Raw genomic sequence first — 15,593 nt, 5'->3', positions numbered from 1 at the left:
AAATGGAAATTTTCTAAAATCTGAACGGTAAATCCGAATGAGGTCAAATTTGTTTCAGAACATCGAGTATGGTCTAGATTATGATGTGGAGAAAAAAAATTAGATAAAATGCCAAAGGAATAGTTTTGGCATTTGGTGAAAATTGGCTTTTACCTTTTTTAGGGGTTTTTCCCCCTCACAGTGAATTAGTCCACAAGTTGTAAATCAAGAACCACATTACCGACATGGATGAAAATTTGGGAGGATGTAGGGCTGGAAAAATGCATTTTTTTGGATAAATAAACGATTTCAATACTTCAATTTTCGACCGAATTTTCATTTGAAAACCGCCTGATTTGGTGAAAACACAGTCCGAGTCCCCATAAAAAATGGATAAATTCAAATTTGGTATGGAACTGGTTCAGGTTCAGCACATCCCCTTTCAAATGCGCCCAAGAGAGCTTAAATCCATAATGTGGGCTCTGAGAAACCCCCTACCACAAAATTGAGCACTTTTTTACCACACACGGACGTCACGCGTGCTCTACAGTAAATTAAGCGCCAAAATTCGGATATTGGAGGTAGACCAATTCTGACATTGTCAATCGATCGGGCGTCAAAAATCGATCGTCCATAATTTTTTGCAGATTTTTGGAATGAATATTTCTCGAGAAATGATTTGGGAACGAAGCTTGATTTGGCGTCGGAGCCAAAAGCAAACCCTATACCTTTCTTTAGTAAGAAAGGCAAAAGATGAATAAACAAATATTTTTCGTAAGGTTTTGAATTCCAAGAAATATGAGCAGCTTCAAGTATTTGAAAATTGTTGCGAATGAAGAAAAAAATGTAAAGTTGAGAAAAAATGATTTTGCTGCAAAAATTTTGGCCAAAATTATGATATTTCTGCAATGACACCAATTAGATTGATATTTAAGAGTGAGTAGGATAAAGTTCTTGAAATTCAACCAAGGGAGAACGGATCAGTAAGGTTGAGAACCACTGGTTTAGACTGTCCCAAAGTCATAAATAACTAAAATAAAGAATTCATCAAAGGGAAGTTTCTTTGTTGATTTCTCGAATGAAATTGATTTGATAGTAGAAACTGCACAAGTGATTTGAAAAGGTCTCTCAACAGAGTGTGCCAAAAATGTGTGGGTCATTCCATGTTACATTTGGACTTTAAAAAAAAATAACATGCCTATTTTATTTTCTACATTTCAGTGCTAAAAGGTATGGAAAATGCATTAGCAGTAAAGTTGGTTTGTAATCGCTAGTTTAAAAAAAATCTAAGTTCAAACGAAAATATTAAAAATTCTCTAAAACTCTAAGCATTTTTGAATCACTTCAAGCATGTTTAAAATGATTATAAATGCAAAAGAATGCATTTAAGATTGTTTTCAGCTAGTTGCATTTAAAATGTTGTACTTAAAATAACATTGAAATTTTGAAGTTTTTTGAAAAAGTCCCCTGAGTTCATGAAAAAGGAGGAGACATAAAAATTGAAAAATATTTGCAACAGCCTTATGACATAAAGGTCTTCACTGAAAATACATACAAATCCGCAAAGATTCAAAACCTATCATTGAAGCGTTCTTAAAGCATTATTTTTTTCTTCCTAAAAATCTCTTAACTATACGTGAATCATAATTTTTAACAGTGCACATTCCAGAGAGCCCGCCGCAGATTTTCGCCCCGATGCAGTGCAACCGTGAACAGGATGAGAAATGGTTCACACTTCACAAGATGCAGCAGCAGCAGCAGCAACTCAACTCGACAAGCGTGACATTTTCGGCTCTTCCACGTCGGCGGGACCCGCGTTGACAACAAATCATCCCCGCGGGTTTTATTATATTTATATAAGCCATATAAGAGAATCACCGAGCTGGAGCTGGTGGAACTGCAGCAGTCATCAGCAGCAGCCAAAGTTCCACAAGTGATCCGCGCGGGGTGTGAAAAACATCGTCGTTAACCCTCACCGTCATGACTTAATAACTTCAGAATTTACAGAATGTCAAATTGCTCGTTTGTTTTTCATAAGACATTATTTGTTTGATTTTGATATTTTAGTCTACATTTTTATGCTGCTTTTTAATATTCTTCAATCATCTTTTTATTTGATTTTATATTTGTTTTAGATTTTTGATTTAGATTCAGCCAAAATGTGACTAGTTCGTAAAGGGTTAAGTGAAAATATGGTGGTGTAAACACGTCCAAGAGTTGAATGGGATTGCTTTTTCTAACCCTTTGGGAGGAAACATGCATTAATGGAGGGTGCTTACCGCCGTCGTTGAGGATTTGTCGAGCGACGAGCAGATGCAAAAATTCAAGTGCATTTCCCGCCGCCATTATATTGGCCAAATGTGACGGAAAGTGTCTGTCCCTAGGATGCGGTACATTAGCTGTATTATATTTGTCAGACGCGCGATTTCTGCAATTAACCGTGTACCAGCGTTTCGTCACGCTGTCACTAGCAGTGATGTTGTACCAAGTGAGGTGCGGAAATGTGAATGAAATTGCTAGAAAATTTAAATTTTGTTTTTCTAAAATATTTGTATTTACGCTGATTTGTATTATGACTTCTTTCCTCATATAATTTTAAACAAAAAGTGGTGCATTACAAACTGCAAATTCGAGTTCGAAGCTAGAATAAAAAAACATGAGATTTTCCACTCTATTTTCTCAATCTTTACCCCTTTGTATCAATCGAGTGTCGATTTTAGTGGTTTTTATGTTTTCAGTTGTAATTTGTCAAGATGCTTCGGCGAATAAAATCTAATTTACTTGTATTTAGAACCCTTTCCCGCTCCAAAAGCTTCCAATTCCCGATTAGCGCTTGGTTCAACAAATTTCCAACTAATTAAGAGCTTAGAGTCCACATCCCGCAGCCCGGAAAGCTCCTTCGCATACCGGCCAGAGAACTTCTTCCAGTGCGCTATTCATTCATCATAAATTAAAATTCATCGTAATTCAAAGAAAGAATCTAATAAACTCGAGCATCTGCTAATTGGATTGCCGGTTAGTCCGCTGGATCATCCTATTTTTTGCATCATTCCAGCATCCTCGGGGCTGACAAATTACCACTACCTGACACTTGAGCCCGGCGGCCGCCACACCGGTATGAAAAGGGACTTGTCGAGTTTGTAATCTGCCCAGATGTTGTAGAGTGCGTAATTAAGTTTGATTTTGAGAAGATGGTATCGGCCTTCGCCGGTGAGGCAGCAGCAGCAGGTGTGTCCGGCGTGGGAGTTTGGTACGATTTTATGAAATAAAATTAATTAAAAATATCCTTCACGCGTCGAAAAGTTTTTTTCCTATCATTCCCGTAGAAAACCGGAATCCACCCACGCCCCGTTGAACCATCTTGAAGAAAGCTGTTCGCAAGCAGAAAGTACTGTCTGGTGGTGGGATAACGAGTGCTAATTGAAATAGACTCCGAAACATGGACGGGCTAAAGTTTGCTTGGCGAGCGAGCTCATGTTGATGAATTAAAATTAAAAGTTGCGGCGGAAAAGTTTCGATCATGAACACGTGAAAAATGAAATTAGAGTTTTCATCAATCAGCAAGTTGGTGGAAATTACTTTTTGTTTATATTTATGCCCATATTCACTTAAAAGAAAAATACAGTTACGGTTTTGAACCAAATCGTATGATATTTTCAGCATAAATAGTCTGGAATGAATACTTTCAAATGCATTTAAAAAGGACTTTGCTAGACATAAAATTTTTAAAAATACCGTCGTTTTTTTTATTCAAAAACTAAAATTTGATCTGCACTCACTTGGCAATATCACAAAAACTACTGGACAGATAAATTTCATGTTTAAGCCACTTCATAAAAAGAAAATAAGTGATTTATATGAAATTGCACGTCCAACTTGATCTCCAACATTTCAAGAATAAACCATTTTTTCAATAAAAAAAACATTAGAGTAATTCTCTAGAATTTGTATTTTATGTCTCGAATGGAACATTGTGCATGCATACTTTTTGCCATTTTACATCATTAGTTTTCCATACAAGGTTTGATACAATTTTGCGGATTGATCATACAAAATGGGCATGTGAAAGTCAAAATCTTTTTCTTGAGAAGAGATTTTTTAACCCTCTACTGCCCAAGTTTTTTTTTCATATGTTTTAATTTTTCCCGTTTTTAGGAGGACAATTAGAGCAACTTTTGTTCTACGAAAAACATTTTTTTCTCTTTTTTATTTTATGTTTTTATTTGTTCTACGAATAACATCATTTCTCTTTTTTATGTTTTTTTTTTTGTTCTATGAAAAACATTATTTCTCTTTTTTATGCTTTTCTTTTTTTATTATTTATATTTACTTTTATCTCGTTTGGTTTATGTTTTTTCTGATAGTATGTGGATAATACTACCACCTCCTATCATTACCTTTAGTCTATTTAGTATTTTTCATGATTTTACACTACTATCCTTTAAATTTTTAAAAATTGCTTAGAGGCATAGTCTGGGACAATACAAAAATTACTGAATACCTACTTATTTTATATAATATAGAACATATTAGTGAAAACACAGTCAAAGTTGAGCCCACAAAAAAAAACATTTTTTAAAACATTGGCAAAGTCAAAAAGAACAAGTCACACTTCCAACCCTAAAATTTTCTTAAATTTTAAGAGTTTTTCTTTCTAATGCTTTTTAAAGATCGAAAATTTGTTAAAAAAATTGTTTTTGGCGAATTTTTAGATCAAAGCCTGTCTAGAAGCGGGGATGGGTTTTTTTTCTGTTTGAGTATTAAGACACTGAATCCTGATTACAAGGACTATTGTATTGTGTTACCCATTTTTACTGTTGTTAAGCATCTCCAGATCTTTAGCACAGTCCCTATTGAGAGGGAAAGTTCTGTTCCATCCAGATGCTGTAAACTCCATTCCTTGTGCCTTGTGCGCTATGTATCGCTAGAACCGCGGTGACAATTTTTCGCGTCATTTTTCAAGCTCTTCCCAGCAGCTATTATTTGCCGCGCGGGGTCTTGTAAAGACAATTGTCTTTTTGCGGTGCTACTTTTGCGGTGTTCCCTTTGCTCTGATCTGGACAATGCGACTGGACTGCAGTGCAATACCGATCGGCTGGGCATTATTTACATGCGAAGACACGAGGAAAGTATTTTGGGAAAGAGGCGCAAAGAAATATCCCAAGATCGATCACATGCTTGAAGAGCACGTGAAGCAACCGTTTTATACTCATACGGTTGCTGCTACCTCTGAACTTAAACCTAAGGCTGCCACCCTGAGAAGAACCCATGACTTTCCGCTTATGAGGCGAAACCCGTAACCATTCGGCCACAGGAGGTTGGCAACGCGGGGATGGGTTGTAGATGGTTAATCTAATTTTTGTGTTCTGCAAAATGGTGAGGTAGTTCCGGACTTAAAAAACAGTACAACGAAAAAAATCCCAGCATTTTTTTATGACTTTTTATCACTTAACGGAGCACATTAACCAGAGCTTTTGCACCACGATTTTTGTTACAGACATTTTAGTATCTTCAAAATTACGGCAACTATCGATATGATGTTTAATTCACCCCCTTAATTACAGTCTAGGAATTAGGTCCATAAGTTTGACAATTTTGGAGTAAGAAGACAACAACATCCTTGGCACCCTTAAGGACGAATTCCCAAAAAAACGATTTTTTTTATTTTCAGAATTTTTAATTAAAAAATAATTTTAATTAAAATTAAAGGGCCATCCATAAAGCACTTTTTTATTGCAATTTTAGTGAAAAAAGTTTTTCCCGTTTTAATTTTTTTTTTTTCCATTTCAAAGCGCGGCGCGCCGAAAAATACCGTTTTTTATTTTTTTTAAATCATATCTTGGAATCCTCTTAATAAATACCTCCCATATTTGAGTATGTTTCGTTAAATTGTCCGAGGAATTCGAGTAAAATATTTTCAAACATAACCTCTTTGGTCCAGACACCGTCAAAACGGCATTTTAATTTTTCATTCGACCTTTTCAAATGTTAGGCAGGAATTTTCGCTCTTCAAACTATTTTTCTTGGAAAGGCCAACTAACTTTCATTCGCGTCCAAGGCAATTAAATCGGTTGAAATTGCGAGGAGTTATGATTTTTTGAAAAATGTGGTATTGCAAAAAAATACCAAAAAATCCAGCACGGTGTAGGTCACCCTAATGACCAAACATAAATATACAGGTTTTATTATATTTTTTTTTAATGCAGATATGTCAAACTATATGAAAACGGAACTGAATATTTGAAGTTGGCGAATCTGAACTTTACAAAAATAAAATAAAATATCAGTTAAATGTTGGTGCCAATGCAGAGCACATAATGACGTGTCTCAAATTATTGTAGGGTTGAAGTAACGAAAAATGGCAGATTTTTTAAAACTTTTTAATTTATTTATTTTTTTTAGATTCCGTCAGGAGATAGCTCGGATTCGTGATCAGGGACAAAAGTTACCCCTTAGGGCAATGTTGCACGCAAATCAAAAAGGGATCGGGCTGCTGTTGTGTGAGTTGCAGGAGATTTTTTTTTTGAAAATGTGATGTTTTAGGCCTTTTTGACGAGCTAATCAAAGTTTTCACTTCTAAAAACAATCTTGTGCCGTTGAAAGTATTTTAAAGGAAATTTGGCTTGACTCTTGTAATGCTAATTGTTGCTTCTTCAAGGTTAAAAAATGAGCATCATCATTTTAAATCTTACTTGGATTTAAAAAAAACTGGTGAAATATTTTGGCCAAAGTTTGGGCCAAAAATTATTGAATATAATTTAAAAATTGTTGTAAACAATATGCAAACAAAACGAAGGCCCTTCTTACCAACTCCAACATTCCAGGGCTCATAACCAAAATGACGCATCACTTGTGTTTTTGTTTGTTTGACCATATATTTTAATTCAGTCCCAGTTTTAAATCCACATCGGCAAAAGGGGGATTGCGAAATTGAGTATTGTTCGGATAAATGAACCTCCCCCTGAGTGCCCTTTTTTACAATGTTTTCCCTCGAATTTTCCTCCTCCCCCTCCTCACTCCATGCACCACGAGCTCATTTACGTACCGGAAAAGAGCAAAAAATCACTGCATTATCAGGCCATAAATATTTATCAGCTACCACACTCGGTGATAATAAACTTATATACATAATCAAGTTGTCTTCTATTGGAAATATGGAGCAAACACGCGCCGCCACCGGCCTCTTTCTCTCGATCTCTTCCAGGGAAGTGAATTTTCCCCAATTGATGCCTGTGGTGTGGCTTTGTGGAAAAATTGAGAGGGCGCAAACAGAGACATCAAGTTTTGCCCCTTCTCCTCACTTGTTAGCTTCTCTTCCGAAAAATTTCCCCCTGATTTTGCTGGCGGGGAGGCGCGAGGGAAAGATCTTGCTGGGTGATAAAATTCAAAACTCTCTTTTCGCTGCCGATCCGAGTGTGGGCTGGCATAAATTTCTATAAATTTTCTTCGTTGAAGAAACGCTTTAAAAAACTATTTTTATGATCCTTTTTTGAATATATTTAAATGTTTCTGTAAAAACTTTAAAAAAAAATTCATTAAATTCTACAAAATTGATCAAACAAAAAATTAGATTATATTTTTCACAGTGCCCCACTGGAAAAAGAATCGGGCATAAATTTCCTCATTGAATTTGGCTTCAACCCCGATCACAATTGGAAACCTGCCGTCTCCTGATGAAGACGCACTTGTTCGAGACTCTCGGTGCGGTTTTCCGAACAGCCGAGGAGCAAAAATCTCCATAAAAATCGAGTGTTTGATTTGAAGGGAGGTGTCCTTTATCTGATGCTGCTGCTCTCGAGAGGTTTCGCGTCGAACAACTGAAAAATACGTTCGATTCAGAAGGAGACCCACACAATGTTTGTGGCCTCCCTTCGAAAAGTTGTATGTTTTCTGTTGCTGGGTTGATTTCACAATGCCGAGGCAGAGTGAGACTGAGAGAGAAAGCACCGCCGGAAGGAGATAAACTGGATTGACATCTAATAATCGTCAAATTCCGATTTGATTATGCCTCCTGACATTTGAAATCGAATTCTGTCTCAGACCTGCTGATAAATATCAAATTTTGTATCGTCGCAGCCACGTTGAGAAGTGTGCTTGAGTTTGGAAATGTTTTGGAAATCTTATTACATTTGAAAATCTTTTCAAGGCATGAAACTCGTGGTTTAAATTTAATTGTATGCTAATAACCACAATTTGATTTCAACCACCTAATTTACCTTCAATTTAAGAAATCATGTCAGGATTTATGCTAAGTTAGCATTCCAAAATCAATGCCAGTGATATTAGAGTGGAACCAGAACATTTGTTTTAAATATACGAGTTATGGAACTTCTATGATCAAAGGGGAGTTTTCACGAAATTAAAAACGCCAACGCGTTTAGTTTGACTGTTCAAAACGTTCTGATTTTATTGTAGTCGAAAAGTCCCAAAAAGCCTCACACATGAGGTACTGAGGTTTTGCTTATTGAGCATTAATCGAGCTACTTGCTTTAATTGTGAAGTTTAGCTTTGTTCGCAGTTTGGATAACTGTTGCCGGCTGTGTTTATGATGTTGGTGACGTCAATCAATTATGCGGAAAGCAATTTCCGTAACTTACGATACAAAACTTACGCCGTTTTTTCACCCCTGAATTATGCTTTTTTAGAAAAATATGATTTTTGGAAAACATTGAATCCACTTTCCACTACCTATAAAATCATCCGACATCGTTAAAAAATTGTCCCGATCCCTCTTCGGTTTACGGTGGAGTAAGATAGGGGAAGCTGCCACACCACCTTTAGAAGTTCGTTTAAAACTTTGTCAAGGGTTGTCCATATGCAACGTCAAAAACGTCATTATAATCAATAATCCCTAATCAAGAACTCTACACGGAGAAAAAAGAGTTCCCAAAATCATGAAAATAAGAACCACGAACAAAGTGTTCAAATGCCATGGTACGTTTTTCAAAATAGGGGTACGACCGTCCAAAATAAATACACGTTTTCAATAACTTGCAGCTTGAAACGAAGATGAATTGGAAATTTAATATCAAAAGGACATTTCATGTAAAATTCGACGCTATCCAAGGTTTAATCTAAATCAGAGGGGCCCAACCTCCGGCCCGCGGGCTAGATCCGGCCGACGAGGGTTCTTCAGAATCGTTCAAAGGCTGGCCCTGTAAGCCTTTTTAAATTTTTAAAATTTTAAAGTTAAATTATTTTATAAATAAAATAGAATTGAACTGATATCATAAAGAAATAACTAAGTAAGGCTTTCTTAAATATAATTTATCTGATTGCTTTCAAAAGTACTATTTGATTTCCTTGAACATTTTTTTAACAAAAAGGTTTTTAATTGTACAATAAAACAAAAACTGCTCGAATGTGTTGTTCATTGCCACAGTAAAAAATATATTTGGAAAATATCATTTTGGAAAGTTTAATATTATCTCTTTTATGATGTGATATTACCATAATTATAGTTTAAAATTTGAAATAATACATTAAAAGAAATTGACAAAAAATACATCTGTAAATTTACATGAGTAATTTCAATGTTTCCCCTGTAATTAAGGTAATATTGACATCATAAAAATACTAAACAATCCCATTTTACACCTTCCAAATTTAGACAATTTTTTACTGTGTATTTGGCATTTATTTTTTGAAATATTATTATGCCAAATCCAAACATTTTTCGAACAAAATTTAAAATAATATGTCAAAAAATCATTTTTATAGCCCTACAGAAAAACGGTTTACAGTGTAAATAATTATGTTGCTAATATTTTTTGAAGTTTGTGTATCTCGAATCTGGCCAAAGTCAATTGGGGGGGGAGGGGGCTATAGCGTCCAATTTCCCGTCTCGGGAAAAAAATCCCGGGATTTCCCGAAAAAAACTATTTCTCGTTTCCCGGGAAATTTGTAAATTTTCTAGGAATTCCCGAAATTCAAGCGGAAGTATAAATTTTCTAAACTTTTTCGTACAATTTTTGAAACTTACAAAAAAAATAATGAAAGAACTAAATTTTATTTTATTAAATTCAATTAACTGTTCTAATTGAACAAATCAGTTCGTCTGAAAATTTCAAGTCAAGATTTATTTCAAATGATATTAATTTCTGAAGCATTCACAACTAGGAATAGATCTTGTTTATTTGTTAGGCAACAAAAATTAAGAGCTTTTTGGACGTAAATTCTTGTTATATCATTTGCAAATAAGGTAACTCTTCCAGCCAAGAACAAAATTGTTTTTTCTTACGTTTTGTTTACCATGATCAAATTGGAAGAAAATTGAATTGGTATCATTAAATGTCTCTAAGAGGATTTTTGCTAGAAGAATTAGGTTAATTTGTTTAAAAATGTTCGAAAAATTACACTAAAAAGTTAAAAAAATATAGAGCACTAAAGCTACCAAGGGCGTAAGGTTTAAATCTGAAACTACTAAACAACTTTTTTTTCTATGAAAATTCTTTTGACCAAAGTCTTTTATTAGGCCGAATTATTAGGAAATCTATGAAAAAAATACTTCGTATTGTATAAAAAGTGCCTTAAAATGCAAACATATTTCAAATACTCGCTCCAAACATATGCAAACTTTTAATTGTTATTACATAAAAATGGCATTTCAAGTGAATAGCAGATTTTTTGGCCAGTAAGATTTGTTCTGGATAAAATATTTGCCATGAAAATCATATTTTTTTATTATTATTTTTTTCATTTCAAAGTTTTGCCATGAACAAATTTGCTGCATGATTTTTTTTCATTTCAACTAAATTATCAATTTTATTCTTTATCATATTCTCTCAAACTGGTCACAGAGACGTATTCAAAAAGCAATTTTGTCGTTTGGGAGCTCGGATTCATTTTACTCATTTTCCAAACACTGTGATTAATAAAATTATACCTATCTCTTCTTATCAATGCAAAATACAAAATCATATTTTTTAGATATTTTGAACGAAAAATGAAACGAAAAACAGCTTATACAGGGGAACAGCATCTAATTCCAGCATGCTTCTAATGTTGCCATATCAGCACTTTGACGTTCAATCAGAGCTCATAAAACGCGTTTTCAACTGAAATCGGTTGATAAATAGTTCAATAGGAAGTTTTCCAAGTTTCCCAAAATAAGTGTTTTAAATAGTGAAAATCGGCAAATTGGATAGAGTAAGGAGCGAGAGCTGAACCTGCCAAACATTCGAGTATTTCCCCTATTTAGAAAAATTATATATTTTCTTGAAGTTGTATGTTTTTTTACAAGCAGCCAAGGCATTAATTGAACCTAACACTTGTTTTGACAATTATAGTTGCTATTTTATACTATTTTGTTGCAAAATATTAACCAAAACCAGGATCAGAACAATGTTCGATAAATTTCAAATTTCCCGAGAATTCCCGGGATTTCCCGGGAAATTTGTTGAAAATTTCCCGTTTCCCGGGAATTTTGTAACCCCGGGAAATTGGACGCTCTACACAGCAAAAAAAAATTCTGTGTAAAATCGCATGCAAAAGCATGCACGTCACCTTTGTGAGAAAAAGCATGTAATATTGTATGAGAAATCGTGCACACAAAAAGCGTGTACCGAAGAAAAAAAATCAGGACTGCTCACCCCAAAATTAACATCAATCCGGTGAGAGTCATATTCAGATTATCAAGTCCGCGCCCCAACCCATTCGGCTATCTCGCCGCTATGACAATAGTCGGATCAATGCCAATATAACAGTAGGTTTTCCGTACGTCGTATACTGTGTTAACTGCATACGATGTATGGGGAACCTAGATCGGTGGAGATCCATCTATTTTCATAGCGGCAAAATAGCCGAGTGGGTTGGGGCGCGTACTTGGTAATCTGAATATGACTCTCGCCGGATTAATGTTATTTATGGGGTGAGCAGACCTGATTTTTATTTCTTCGGTACACGCTTTTTGTGTACACGTTTTCTCATACAATATTGCATGCTTTTCTCACAAAGGTGATGTGCACGCTTTTGCATGCGATTTTACCATCGGGTTTTTTGCTGAGTAGGGGCCTCGATTATCCGAAGTTTCTATTATCCGAAGGTTTGTATGGGACTTCGGATAATCGAATCACGACCAAAAAAATATTTTTTCATTTTTTTTATTTTCTTACTTTTAACATTAAATTCGAATTGTGTGAACCATTTTTGGTCAAATTTTAATGATAGATTCTGTAATTAATTGAAAAATGCTTTTTTTCAATATTTCATCACCGCCTTGGATTTAAAAACTCTGAATCAATTTAGGGGTCTCTATAGCAAAACAAATTGGGTTTATTACTGTTTTAAGCACACCTATAGAAGCTTCTCATTAATTACACTGTAATTACATTATCTATCCTAATACCTACTTTAACTTTTACATTGTTCCTTTCACACATTTTAGACAATTTCTCTAGCACAACGGTCAAACAAAACAGCCAACGTCCAAACGCACTTCCAGGACTTATTAAAAGTTTATCGTCTAATGACGAATTCCACCGAAACAATTACGAGCTCCCCGAGCCCAATGCACCGTGGCCTAGTGCCGGAATGTTCCGCCAGTCACGATGCCACCGACGGATGATAATTGAATTATGGCTTCCACACCACCACGGTGTGTTGGCCGGTCCTTAACATACCTGAAACAAAAGGGAACGTGAGCCTGAAGAAGTACCTGTGCCTTCCCGGACTGGGATAAAAGCTTGACCAACCAAGCAGCACCAAGAAGGGAGAGATGAAAAATTGAAGGTTATTGAAATTATGACCAACTGTGGCCCCGCCGCGAGAGTGAATGGCAGGCAAAACAGCATTTTTTCTAATGTCTTTTAAATAATATACATTTTTGGTCAATCATGCAATTATCCCTAATTACAGTTCACTCCCAGCAGCAGCAGCAGCAGCGTTCGCGACCGCAACTCTCCTGGTGGAATCACTCTTATTGAAAGTTTCGGAAGAAAACATTTTTATCGCTGCTTTTTTTTCTACCGCGGAGAAGGAGGTATTTGAGCATCATTTGCCCCGATGACTAACGCCTCTCGGATGTGGTTGCACATGGGCCTTTATGCAGATGAGGCGACCAATTTTATGATTTCCACTTTTCTGCCAGAATTTGATAAGTTCCTGGGCACATGATACGCCGAGAGCATTTTTATGACCATATAATGGGGACCATGACATGGCTGAGTTTCACTTTTGAAATATCATCAAAAGTTCGGTGACCTGTTTGCTGTTGATGATTCAAAGGTTTTCAACAAAAAGCATGAGCAATTTCGATACCAAATTAAGCTTGCACATATAACACGTAAGCGAGCAAAATTAGGATTGCTTGAAAACCGTTCAGTACAACAATTAAAAGCCCCATTTAGTTATATTACCGCATTCGTTTCAAAGAAAACTGATATAGCACCATTCAAAAACACCATAATATGTGCAATAATCCCATCCTGGCCCACGTGCGATGTAAACTAATGCGATAATGGAATCATCTTGAGCAGCAGCAGCACTGAATCAAGTGTCAAATGCTACACGGCAATCAAGGAAGCGAGAGAATAAGATCCGGAAAAGCACTTCAGTGCGCTGAAAAGTAATAGTTCTTTCCTTCTCAGCGTGTACGTGGTCGCTCAACTTCTTGGGGTTGGTCCCCGCATGATGATGGCATATCATATCTTCATGGGTTGTGAATGCTGGCTGCTATCCTATAAGTATTTATGCTTTCGCCCATATTCACCCCCCTGCCCTGGTTCGGGTAGCCGGTATGCGATGAAGAAAAGTGCAGAACTTTTTTTAGAAAAATATGTCGAGAGGACCTCCCCCCCTGCACCATAATCGTACAACGAACGGTTGACAGCCAGGAGTCATTGTTATGTGTGTACTTGGTGACTTCAGGATATTGTAAGTGCTGCACCAAGAAATGAGAGATCAGGGACCGGAACCGACAGACAGACTCCGGGAGAAGGAAAAATAAGAGTAACCTGCGCCCAATCCCGAAAGCCACGATGTTGAGGGGATATTTCGTCAGGATATATGAACAGTACAGGTTGAAAGTTTAAAGATATTTGCGAACATGTTTCAAAAGTAATCATAATTTAGTTTATAATCTTATGCAATGTTCTACAAAATTCAAACTACATAAATGTGACCTTCCCTGTACGCAGAACAGCAGAGATATTGCACACTATCACTTTTGGTCGGGCGCTCCATTTATGTGCTCTGACGTAGCGAAACTTAAAACCTTCGCGTAACTCTGGTAGTAACAACGATTTCACGGCGAGGAGGTCGCGGACCAAGTTGTAAGCCATTATTCTTATCGCCCTGGATACGACGGGACGATGATGATGGTGCAAGCACATACCACATGGCACTGAATTTGGTGTCCCCGCGAATCTGGATACAGGCTCTGGTGCATCCCTCCTCTTAGTATATCTTCTTGCGTACCAACCCCTATACATAACCTCAACGCCAGAGCCAAAGCCAGCAGTGTGCAAGCTCACGCGAGACACACATCCTTGGAGATGATACCTAGCTAACTCATTCGTTTTGAGTCGAGTCATGGGCCACGTGTATAGTGTATCCACCCTTTGTGAATGTCAAAAAGTAGCCCCGGGCGCGACGGAGCACTGAAAATGCATACAAACGAAATGATAACGATCCTTTTATAGCTGGTTTTTATGGTATCACTTCGTATTTCATCCTCCCACGTGTTGGAGGGAGGGGGTGGGATGTTGAAGAACTGTTGCCGGGAAATGATGCCAAGTTTGAAAATAAATATTTCGTACCAGTTTTCGCCACCCCTTACTTTAAAAAAAGTACTTAATGACATTTTTAAAAGTTTACCCAAAAATTTTGATAATAAAGTTTGAAGGACATTACCGTGATTCTCTCATTTTCATCGTTCCTTTCATTTATGCTTCTCTTTCTCGATGGCCTATTATTCAAAAATTATAAGGCAAAAAGTATCACAAAATGCTTTATACATTAGATGAAAATACTAAATCCCATCCCTCTAAATGGTGGTGTCTGAATGATGCTCGGTAATCCGGGTTATTCCTTGAAATTTACTAAAACCATTACAGTGAAATCTCTTTTTACGTGGTGTGTTACGTTTTTCTAATTTGTCGATTTCTCTGGAACGACGCAACATTTTTGCAATTTGAAGCAATTTGTAGGTTTTGTTGAGGTCTACAAAGCGCTATTGGAGCTTGCAAAAATCCAAAAATATTGTATTGTTTTAGAGAAATCGACGAAATGAAAAGCGTAACGCCACCGCGTAAAAAGAGTTTTCTCTGTATACCAACCAATAGTGCAGCCTTTTGTGAATATTTCTGTTTGAATTGACTTTTTGTAACAGTTGGCCTGTTTGGCAAAATTATTTATTTATTTGTTTGAATGTTAAATGTTATTTATTTACATTTTGCAATAAAATCCGTTTAGTCAAACTCCGCTTGCACTTTTCTGTAATATCTCTGTTGTATTCACCACGGTAACTCAACCTGTTTTGGACCGATTGCGTTAAGACCCGGAGAGAGACTCTTGAGAGAGATGAGCCGATCTTGAACTACCTCTGTGAGAGAACACCACAGCTAGACCCGAGAACACAGTTGCTAAAAAGGGATGGGGAGTTCGCTATTTCTGCC

The sequence above is a fragment of the Culex pipiens genome, chromosome 2 (assembly GCF_016801865.2).
Source record: "Culex pipiens pallens isolate TS chromosome 2, TS_CPP_V2, whole genome shotgun sequence".
Taxonomy (NCBI): Eukaryota; Metazoa; Arthropoda; class Insecta; order Diptera; family Culicidae; genus Culex; species Culex pipiens.
Note: the sequence above shows the minus strand (reverse complement) of the source record.